This window comes from Alligator sinensis, unplaced genomic scaffold (assembly GCF_000455745.1).
Source record: "Alligator sinensis unplaced genomic scaffold, ASM45574v1 scaffold706_1, whole genome shotgun sequence".
Taxonomy (NCBI): domain Eukaryota; kingdom Metazoa; phylum Chordata; order Crocodylia; family Alligatoridae; genus Alligator; species Alligator sinensis.
In genome coordinates this window covers 498,945-511,103 of record NW_005842683.1, presented here as the reverse complement: position 1 = coordinate 511,103, position 12,159 = coordinate 498,945, and the positions used below count along the sequence as shown (strand labels likewise).

The 12,159-nt window shown below is 45.3% G+C and overlaps 1 pseudogene; it reads right to left on the bottom strand.

Moving 5' to 3' along the window:
* Positions 1–9,243: 9,243 nt before the first annotated feature.
* On the bottom strand, positions 9,244–10,324 carry LOC112551961 (annotated as a pseudogene).
* Between the last annotated feature and the right edge of the window lie 1,835 nt (positions 10,325–12,159).

Genomic DNA, 12,159 nt, shown 5'->3' with positions numbered 1-12,159 from the left:
TGTATCTTTCAAAGGAATTGCATAAGGGATTATGTTTTTCAGTCACATGAAACTCAGTGTACTTCAATTCCTTTCTTTAGATAGTGCTGTGCTCACCAGAAATTCACAGGTTTAAGTCCCAGTCAGTTAAAAATGTACTATAAAGCTTGAGGGATTGTGGAAATAGGAGCATCAGCAAGGTCTAAAGTCAAGGAAAGTACACCTGGTTTATCACAATAGTGCCTAGAATATAAGTTTCCCATAAAGGCTAGATAAAATGTTATTTTCACATCTATATTGCTAAAAAATGAAGTTTCATTTCATTAACTTCATGAATTTTTACACATTTTTACACTATTTTAATTATTTTTACACATTTTTAAAAAAATGAATTTTACACTAATATTTGTGTAGAGACCTGGCTCTAAGGGAAATTTGAGGGGTGTGAAACACAAACTCAGATTATTCCCCCTCCTTCCCCAGAATTTCCCTTCCTAGGCACTGAGATCCAGATCCAGATCTAGCCCTTCCTCTGGCACTGGAAGGCTCAGCATGGGAAGTGAAATGGGGGTGGAGGAGGCTGTCATGCTCGTGCTGGTGCTGCTGCGTGTTGTTGTCATGGTGGTTGTGGGCGGGATTATGGCTGGTGCTCATGGAGGGATGCAGTCTCAGACACAGGCAGTGGCACTGGCACGGCTTCCCTCTCCTTGCTGCTTGTGGAAGCCTCATCCCTTCTAACTGGAGGAAAGAGGCTGCATCTCAATTTGGTGGTGGTGGGGAACTTATAGCTCTCCCTCTACCCGCTCTTTTGCCCCTCCCTGAAGTCTCGCCAGCTGCATTTCCACCATGCTTCATGCTGTGTTTCATGTCTTGCTTTTCTATAAATATATAAATTTATTCATGTGCCTATATAAATTCAGTAGTGTGGGTGGGTGGGTGGATGCAAAGAACAAATTATAAATGTATAAAACCAAATACAATATGTCTTCTTTCCTATGTAAAGTCAGTAGTGTAGGTGGGTGGATGCAAAGAAAAAACTATAAATGTATAAAACCAAATATAATGTCTTCCTCCCTATATAATTTCAATACTGTGTGTGGGTGCAAAGAAACTATTAATATATAAAAACAAATATAAATATGTCTTGCTTCCTATATAAATTATATAATGTGTGTGTGGTGCAAACTATAAATGTATGAAAACAAATATACTATATCTTTCTTCCTATATAAATCTAATAATATATGTGTGTGTGTGCTGCAAGGTATGTATAGAAAACAAATGTATCTCCCTTCCTATATAAATTCTATAATGTATGTATGTATGCTGCAAGCTTTAAATGTATAGAAATTAAATATAAAAGTATTTCCCTTCCTATATAAATTAAATTCTATAGTGTAATGCTATCCAATATAATCATAACATTGAAAAGAATAAATCAATGAATATATTAATAAAATAAAAGCATGTATAACAAAGAAAAAGACATTCTGAAATCCCTCTTGCTAGGCTAGCAAGTAGGAAATGAACAGGAGCCTTTGTTGTCTGATGCTGCTGAGATGCTGTTAAACAGCTCAGTAACTGACACCAAGGCAGAAAGCTGGCCAGTTCAAACAATGCTGCCTTTTATGCTGTTTTTCCATCCCTCCCCCAGAGCACTGGGATTGGAAGGGATCTCAGGGAAGAATGACAGTCACTAGCCAATTACACAGTCAATATGAGAGCAGTCCTTTCCCACTCTTCCCCCCTTTTCCCCCTCCCTCTTCTTACTTTCTGTTTCCCTGCAGGCAAGCCCAGCTTCAGCCGAAGCTTCAACACTTAAAATGTTTAGAAACTTTCAAAACCTTTTGACTGCCCTCATTTTGTTTCAAGGTTGTTTCGAAGCCCTCTGTTTTGTTTTGATTTCACTGTTTCAAGCTCAAAACAAGTTGAAACAGCATTGAAATGAAACAGCCAGCAAAGCTTTGCACAGGCCTAGTCCTAGCAAGGGGTCCAAGAACCTACAGGGTTTAGTGGGGTCCATTAGGACTGTGACTGAGCTGAAGCTTGAGGGCAGCTTCCCTATCTATTATCTTTTTCAACAAGATGTGGCAGCAGGTGAGAAGAGAAGCTGCCCACAGGGTAGAGGTGGCACAGTCACAGGGTCCTAGGGGTATCATGGTCATCTCTAGGGACTGTACTCCATGACAAAGTCCAGTTTCTCAGAAGCCCCTGCACCTATCTCCTTGAAAGCTGATAGGCTGCATGGCCTCAGAAAGGGCTACCATCCCTGCTTTTTTCATGCCATTCTGCCTTAACACACACATCACAAGTTTTGCTCTGAACAGTTTGACGTGTGGTTTCCCAGAAACCCCTGCACCTATCTCCTTGAAAACTGGTAGGCTTCATGGCCTCAGCAGGGGCTACTATGCCTGCTATTTTCACCCCACTGTGCCTTCATACTCACAAGTGACATGAGTTTTGCTTTCAAGACTTTGAGGTGCCATTTCCCAGAAACCCCTGCACCAATCCCCTTTAAACTTGGCAGGCTTTATGGCCTCAGAAGGGGCTACTATCCCTGCTGTTGTCCCCTAGTGTTTACAAGAGGTGTACTTTTCAGAAGGAAACTAAAGAAAGAAGCCTATTACCTGTAGTGGCTGATCAGAGACTTGTTTTTGCTGAGTTACGAAGAAAGAGCAAAGAGTCTACCTTCCCCAGAGCAGCAGAAGCCTCACCTCTGCCACCTACTGGTGGCTCATAGTTAAAGCTGTATTGCCATTTATTGTTATGGGAAAGGGAGTGTGACCAGAGGGAAATCAATCTAGGTTATGGTGCGGGAGACTTTTTTTAGTGTTATAACCAGGTAAATGTAATCATTAAGGTTGTCTGATACAAGCAGGACCACCCAGTGTCATGGAATTGTTCATCTATTGTTGCAGTTATAAATTCTATTCAATTTGTTGGTTTTATTATTACTTATTGATTATATCTATCTATATCTATCTATATCTATATATAGCTATATGTATATATACCTATCGAGAGAGAGAGAGAGAGAGAGAGGTTCTTGAAGGCTCAGATCAAGTGTAATCAAGGGTTACAACCCCCTCTCTGCACCAGATAGACCTTCACTTCGAGAGGATTCTTCAACAACGGAAGACCCTGCTCCACCCGAAGAGGACCCCCACGATGAGACTCTATAGGGACTGAGAAATTTTTTCTTTGAACCACTTCTTCCACCATTGCGGACCATTGTAACGGGTTTGTGTGCATCTATCTTCTTTTTCTCTCAGTGTCGCGAACCCCCTCCCTTCCCTTCCCCTTTTCCCCATCCCCCTTACCCCCGGGCTTAGTTGGCTAACACTGTATCTCCTGTAACCTAGTTGCGTTCCCCTCCTTACCCCCATCCTCCTATTGTTAGTCCCTCGCTTGGGCGCTATATATTTCCCTACCGGCTTTGGCAGGTTTTTTTGGATTCACAATCCTAAACATTTACTAATAAAAGTCAATCTATATCTATCTATCTATCTATATTATATATCTTCTCTTGATTAATTATTTCTTTTCTGTATATAGTTGTGTATAATAAAGAAATGCATTTGTTTATTGGACATAATGTAAATTCATGGGCAGTGAGGGTGAGGGACACACCTCTCCATGGAACACCTCAATCAGCAGACCTGCCTGAGGGGGTTCACAGGGCTACTGATACCCTGAGGATCCAGAACCTGGCATATCACCCAGCCTAGCATGCTGGTGAGGGTTACAGTTACAAAACTGCAAACCAGATATTCTGGAATGTAATTCTTACATATATTAACATAAAGAGAGACTGGGCAGGTAAGTACCAAAACAGTGGAAGCCAATACACAGAGGCTGCCCATACAACTTGTGGCACACATCCCTCATGTTGGCCATCACAGGATCACAGAAGCAATTATTATTACTTAGTAGTTGTTGTAGTAATGTTCTGGTAGTACCAAGGATCCCTAGTCTTGGATCAGGACATAATTATGTTAAAGAAAACTAAGTCCCTGAACATAAGATCTTACCATCTAAGATTTAGATAGTAAACAAAGGGCAGCAAAAATAAAAACAATGGGCTTGGAAGGAAGCATATGAGAACAACAAAGAGGTGTATAGGTCCAACAGTCAACATGGTGATTCCTACCTCTTTATTTAGCTAATAAATGGAATATTGTTTGTATTCTACTGATAAGGGCCACTACTTCATGAAATTGCCCTATGTATTCTTTTTTTCTGTATTTTTTTGTACATGGTGCTTAACAGATGGAGTGATATTGAATGCCTTCAGGCATTTGGGTCTCTCAGGGACTAGATCTGGAAGAAGAAAAGAAGTAATTTTGACTCCACTTTCCAATATGCATTGCAGGTACCTGTTTTTGCTTGCTCCACTGAAAATAGGGACAGCTGACAACCGACGCCCAGGAAAAAGCCAACCTATTAAATGGGTACTTTGCGTCAGTTTTTCATCAGTCCCACAGGTTGCCCCTGCCCATTACAGGGCAGTGAGGTCTGGGTGAGGGAGATCCCTTGCCCTCCATCAATGCTGACCTCATGAAGAAATGCCTTGAGAGGATAGACACCTTCAAGTCAACCGGCATTGACAGTTTACACCCCAGGGTACTCAAGGAGCTGGCTAGCATCATAGCTCAGCCCCTGGCACGGATCTTCAAGAGCTCCTGGTGCTCTTGTGAAGTGCCCAATAATTGGAAGAAGGCCAATGTGGTGCCTATTTTCAAGAAAGGGAGGAAAGTGGATCCGGCAAACTACAGGCCCATCAGCCTGACCTCTATCCTGGGAAGGTTTTAGAAAAAAATCATAAAAGAGGCCATCCTCAATGGACTGGAAAATGGCAACATCCTGAGGGATAGCCAGCATGGGGTTGTGGTGGATAGGTCTTGCTTGACCAGTCTCATTTCCTTTTACAACCAAGTGAACTATCACCTGGGCAAGGGAGAGGAGATTGATGTTCTATATCTTGACTTCAAAAAAGCCTTTGATCTGGTATCCCATGATCACCTTTTGGCAAAATTAGCCAACAGCGGCCTCGGGTCCACAATGATCTGCTAGCTGGGGAATTGGCTCCATGGTCGGACCCAGAGAGTGGTGGTTGATGGAAGTCAATCATCATGATGCCCTGTGACCAGTGGGGTCCCTCAAGGCTCTGTCCTTGGGTCTATATTGTCCAACATCTTCATTAATGATGTGGACATTGGAGTCAGAAGTGGACTGACCAAGTTCACTGATTATACCAAACTCTGCGTAAAGCATCCACACCTGAGGACAGGAGGGTGATCCAAGCTGACCTGGACAGGCAGCAAAGAAAGAGACTTGGGGGTCATCACTGACCACAAGATGAACATGAGCCTTCAATGCGATGCTGCAGCTACTAAAGCGAGCAAAATGCTGGCTTGCATCCATAGATGCTTCTCAAGCAAAACCTGGGACATCATTCTCCCATAGTACTCAGCCTTGGTGAGGCCACAGCTGGAGTACTGCATCCAGTTTTGGGCTCCACAGTTCAAAAATGATGTGGAGAAGGTTGAGAGAGTCCAGAGAAGAGCCACATTCATGATCAGAGGTTAGGAAAACAGACCTTACGATGACAGGCTGAGAGCTATGGGACTCTTCAGCCTGGAAAAGCTCAGGCTCAGGGGCGATCTGATGGCCACCTATAAGTTTATAAGAGGTGTTCACCAGGATCTGGGGGAACGATTGTTCACCAGAGCCCCCCACGGGATGACAAGGTCAAATGGTTATAAACTCCTGCAAGACCGTTTCAGGCTGGACATAAGGAAGAACTTCTTTACTGTCCGAGCCCCCAAGGTCTGATATAGCCTGCCATCAGAGGTGGTTCAAGCACCTACTCTGAACGCCTTCAAGAAAAATGTGGATGTTTATCTTGCTGGGATCCTGTGACCCCAGCTGACTTCCTGCCCCTGGGGCAGGGGGCTGGACTCGATGATCTTCCGAGGTCCCTTCCAGCCCTAATGTCTGTGAAATCTTTGAAATATATGTATGCACTGCAGTTCCATCTAGGGATTCCTGGCTTTTTAGTGCAAGGTTTAGCAGTCAGAAAAAAGTCCACTGAAAATATTTATGCAGGTACCTTCTATGTAATAGCATTTACAATCTTAGCAAAGTACAGGGCTTGACACTAGAACTCTGGTCCCCAGTTTGTGTCTCAAGGTCAGTATGTTATCTGTGAGAATATAATTCAGTCCTCTCGTCCTCAGGAAATCAAAAGTTAAAAAACAATGAGGACAGGGAGAGTAAGAAAAACATTATCTTCAGCACATTTCTTGTTCAGCATCTTTTTCCACAGGCCACTTCAGTTGGAGTTACTTGACAGCAAGAGATTGGAGTTACAGAGATAGCTGATTCACTGAGGACTGGTTGGAAGACAATTGAAATCAGCAGAAGACAGAACACAAAGGTGTGGACCTGGGTCATACAACACAGCTAAGTGTTTAGGCAAGTGGTTCTGGCAAAGGACAAAATCTAATATTAGAGAGTGAAAGACAATGAGGTAGGGCCACAAGAACAGATGGCAGGTATGGGTGGTATATAGGGAGAGGAGGAAAAAGAAAGAGAGATTGAAGACTAAACTGGAACTTTGCTACTTCCTTTGAATAAGGAGTGGTGCAAAGCTAGACTGAACCAGGAACGTCCTCAAGAATGATTTGTGACTTAGTCCCTCCTGTATTTTCCTCTTCCTCTGGGATGCAGGAAGTGACTTCATGCCTTTTCATGGTGACAGCTACTGCATATTCTGCACCCAGCCAGGTGGTGATGGGAAGTGGAACCATGGGGTAGCCCAGATCCTTTCCCAAACACCTGCTGCCATGGGGTTTTGATGGTTTTGAGAACTGTCCAAATTTCAGGTGGGAGTAGGAAGAGAAATAGGCAGTGTGGGGCTGTTGATATGGTATATATATTGGTTTAATAGGTGATGGTACTTCATCAAGATGTAGCAATGTCACAATACTACTGCATAAGGATATGAACTTGTTATGCAGTGCCACAAGTGCCACAGGCTGTGTGGCATGACTCTTAAGTTGCCATGAAAATTCCAAAAACCTTACGTAGAGGAATTGCTAATAAGATAGGCCTCTCTTTCCCACCAGTTAAAGACCATCCACTAACAACATTGATTTTTGTACCTAGGACATTGAAATAATTGAGACATCTCAATCCTGTTCCTATGGAACATATCTGCATGTCAACAACCAGACCAAGCCAAAGCTAGTACACTTGTTGGTCTACTCCTCTCAGTCTTCACAAGGAGAGACAAGTACTAGAATGAAAAGGAAGCTTAATTTCATGGCAAGTCCTGAGAATGCTATCAAGGTGTTCAAGGAGGAGCTCTGGGGTTAATGCTGAGCAAAACTTTTTCAGAGACTAGACTACTTATGGAAAAATGTGTCCTTGTTCATCCCAGATTTATTATTAATGTGTTGCCAAAACCAATTTGATACATAATGATTATGGATTGAAACACTGAGGAAGAAGATAACTTGGAAGGGTTCTGTAGCACATTGGTCAAGTAAGGACACTGACATGGATTCAAATGTCATTTCTGCTTGATTCAGAGCAGAGAGCTGAACCAAAGCTGGACATTCCTCAGGAGACTCATCAGTCAGGCTAATGGACATTCTAGGATGGGTTTCTGTTCATCTATCCTGAAGGTACACCAGAGCTTTCATTAAAACTTTTGAAATTAAACTAAACTCAAAGAGTGAAAATGACCCCAAAATGAACTGGTCTGTGCCTTTACCTGGGAGACAGGACAACTGGGTTGTCACACCCACAGGTGTGAACGGTGAAATATTTTAGGGAAAAAAAACAAAACTGTAGCATTTTCAATGAAAGAGACAAAGTGTGTGTCTACACAAAAGACTTTAGTGTGAAGTAGCGCAGTTTGCTGTGAAGTAAGCATGCATGTCTCCACATGCACACACTTACTGCACAGTAAATTTCCCTACTCACAATTAAATTTGCTACCTGCAAATGCAAGTAGCAAATTTACTCGTGGGTACTTACTGTGTAATAGCACATGTCTAGATGTCAACAAGAAGCAGATTTGTTCCTGGTCAGCCCTGCTACTATGAGGCCAACCTTTTTAAAGCCCCAGGGCCCTGGCCATGGGAGTCTCTCCTGGCCGAAGGCTGGGCCGTCTTTATAGCAGCCCTAGGTTGCAGGCAAGCCCAAGTCTGCAGGCATTTTGAGCCCTGCGGCATAACAGTAGGGAGGCTAGGGGGACTCTTGGCCTCTGTTGCTCCTGCATAGGGATGTTGGTTTCCCACACCCAGCATTGTGCTCCTTGCATTGTTGAAGGGTGTCATCCTTCTCCTGCCCTTGGCCCCATTCCCAACCTTCTTCACTGCCCTGGCACCATGCAGGGGTGGGTGGTGAGTCCAGAGTGATGGCTGCCAGACTGCACTCAGCTGATGGAGGATTAGGAGTCATGAAACTGAACCCCAAGTTTTCCTCAACTGCTCCCACTGCTGCAGCAGACTTGACAATCAGCTCCAAACATCAGCTGGCCCCATCTGATGCCCTGCCAAAGGTAGCCACCAGAGTTTCCATAGTTTCATAGTTTCATAGTAGCTAGTGTCAGAAGGGACCTGAACAGATCATCTAGCCTGACCCACTGCCACAGGCAGGTATGAATGCTGGGTTCACAAGACCCCAGACAAGTGAACATCCAATCTCCTCATAAATTTGCCCAAGGTGGGAGTGAGGACCACTTCCCTGGAAAGTTGGTTCTAGATTTTGGCCACCCTAACTGTAAAATATTGCCTTCTGATCTCTAACCTAAACCTATTCTCCATCAGCTTATTACCATTGTTCTTTGGTGGTGCTGGGGAGAAAAGGGCTCTGCCTCTTTGCTGTTGATCCCCCATATGAGCTTTTAGGCAGCCACCAGGTCCCCCCTCAGCCTCCTCCTGCTGAGGCTGAACAGGTTCAGGTCCTTCAGTCTCTCCTCATAGGGCCTGTCCTGCTGCCATCTCACCAAGCGGGTGGCCCTCCTCTGAACCCTCTCCAGGCTGGCCACATCCCTTTTGAAGTGCAGCACCCAGTACTGGACACAGTACTCCAACTGTGGCCTGACCAGAGTTAGTTGGTCCATGTTAGTCTCATGCCTTTACCCCATTTCTAAACCCTTTTCCTAGATCTTCTTGTGCCAAGCATCCTCTGCCCACATCCTGGATTCATTGATGGCCACTAGAGACTGCAGCATCTACTTTTTAGACTACCTTAGCCTTCTATGGTGAAGATCTTGCATTTGCTTAGCTTCTGACCATGTGACTGGCCATAGTCCAGCACCAGACCCATGCTGAGTTTTCCTTCTGTACACAGATACAGTGCCTGCTGATGAGGGAGTATCAGATGCAACAACAGTAGACAAGGGAGAAAGAAAGTCATTATGTTAGACTCCCACTACACCGCTTTCCCAACTGCCCCTCCACATCCCATAGCCAGAGCACCATGGAGATTTGTATATACTTACCATTCCTGGGGCCTGAGTCATCAGGGGCATGGGTCAGGGTTTGGATGAAGGTGGTCATGCAGCTATATTCCTCAATGTTGGTGCCCTCTCCTGTGTCCTACATGCCCTGCCCTTTGTCTGCATGCAGGGAGGCATGGTGCTGCAGGTTTAGAGTTGGAGCAAGCAACGTGTCCTTAGTGCATTCTCCTCGTCCAGCCTGGATGTCTTGCAAAGAGTCTTCCAGGATCAGCAGCAAGGGGGTGCCCTCATTCCTCACCATCTCCACATTGTGGGCTCCTTGTCCATGGTCCCCAGGCATGAAGCTGTCATCAATTGAATTTTCCAGGGTCTCACTCCCAGTGCTGTCCTCATCCTCATGGTAGTCCAATGCCTCCAACACATCCTGCTCCCCCATAGTGCCAAACATTTGGATTGCCTGGCACACCTCCTTTGACAGTATTTGTGACAGAGCCTCATAAAATACATATTTGCTTTTGTACTCCCAAGTTTTTGGTGGTGTCTTTGATGTGGTAAGAGTCACACTTGATTGCCTTGACTTTGCAGTGGCATTGCTTAAAGTCTCTGCTGTGGCCATGACACCACCTGTACTTAGCAATATACAGGAAGGTGTTTTTTTGTGGTGACTTTTCTCCAGTAAGCACTGGATGTTTTCATCTCTGCATATGTCCAAGGGGTCCTTCAGCTCCCCTTTGTCCCAGCTGGGTCCCTGGGAGTGAGAATGACCCAACTGGAGCCAGGACCAAGGGTGGGGGGAGGGTTGGCCAAGGAGCAAAAAGAGTCTTCTCCTTCCCCAAGTGGCATGGATGACTGGCTGTTCCCAGTTTCCATGGCTGATTGAAGGAAGGTCTGGCTCTAGTCAAGCTTGAAGGGTAATGCTCACCTATCATAAAACAGTGAGAGACTGCAGGATCTGACTCTGACAATGGCAATAGCCACCCTACCCTACCCTGGGTGAGAATTTGAACTCTTGCAACACAACACAGTCAGTCAACTACACCCCACACACACTAATGACCATGAATGGGACATCCTCCCACCCAGCTATTTCTTAGCTAGGTGCCATTCACTGCACCTCCACCCCCAGATCCCCAGATCTCTCAGTATTTTCCTTGGACTCTGGTTCCAAATTTCATGTGACCAATGAGGAAAAGGACATCCTGGACACAGCAGAAGCTGGGGTGCTGTGACATCACCTCCAGCCTGTTGATTATCAATTATAGGCACACACTAGCAGTCCAGAAACAGATAGTCCTTTCCACCTGGGATGACAAACAGTGACTGGAGAATTTTTTCATGAGCAGAAGCACATTCATGCACTTCGTTGCCAAGCTGTTCCAGTACATCATGCACCAGGACATTGTCATGGGACAGCCCCTCAGTCCAGAGAAGAGGGTGGCTGTCTCTGTCATGAAACAGGGCACCCCACTAGCTTCCATTACATCACAAACCAGGTTTATGTTGGAATGGCTACAGCTGTGGTGGTCATCCGGAAAGTATGTAGGCTCAAGCGTGCGGACTTCTTAAGGATATAATGGCAAATAGTTTAATTTACCTGGGGAGCCCATAGAAAATGATCAACAGCTTCTACAGCATGGGCTTTCCCAACTGTGTGAGGGCACTGGATGACACTCATGTTCCTGTGTGGTGACTGTCCCAGGGCAGTCAGGCATACATAAACCACAAGGGCTTTGTGTCCATCATCCTCCAAGCCATTGTCAATCCTCCCCTACCTGACCTGATGAAGAGCAGAAGGCATGCTCCTAGAATACCCTATGTGGTCATTTGCAGCATTGTGATGACCCCCACCCCCCCGCACCTTCACTGCTGATCCAGTTTACCCTCTTCTGCCCTGGCTGATGAAGCCCTACATGGAACTGCTGTACCACCATAGGGAGAACTTTAATTACTGCCTCAGCAAGTGCCACATGATAGTAAAACGTGCCTTCAGCTGCCTCAAGGCACACTGGTGAGGTCTGAGTGCATGCCAGAGGTAGACAAGGAGAACTTGACAAGTGTGAATGTGGTGGCATGTGTGCTCCACAATATATGGGAGACCAGACAGATGTAGTTAGTGAATTGTGAGCTGAGGAAGCACAGCAGACTGAGAGAAACCCTTGCCCCAAAATCATGTGTGGAAGGGAGAGTGGGCTGTGTGATACCCCCTGCAATGATGGGAATGCACAGAGGCCGGCTACCCTCATTCTTGATGCCCTGGCTATGTCCTTGCTGTTTTCCAAATCAAGAAGGGGGAGTAGGGCTACATTGCTGTGTATCCTGGTGCCCATGGCTGCTCAATGGCCTGACAAGGGTTTATTTAAAGTTATCCGATGCAATTAATTTGTCAATTTGTAAAGTTTTAAAACTGTATTTTTAAAATAAAGTAAGAACTACCTATGATGGCTGGCTGGTGCAAAATGTGTAGCCTTCTCCTGAAAAACACAGAACAAACAACCTTTCATGGGTTACCCTGAGCAGATGGTTGAGGCCATCAACCCAGCTGCGGGGTCTTGGGTGGGGTGGTGACCAGGGGCATATGCAGAGAGGTGTAGCTCTAGCCACAGTCCCTTTCCCACAACAAACCCCATCTGTCCGCTCCCTGCCAAACAACAGAGCCCCTCCCCACAACCCACAGAGCCCCTGTACCACCCACTCCACCCACTACC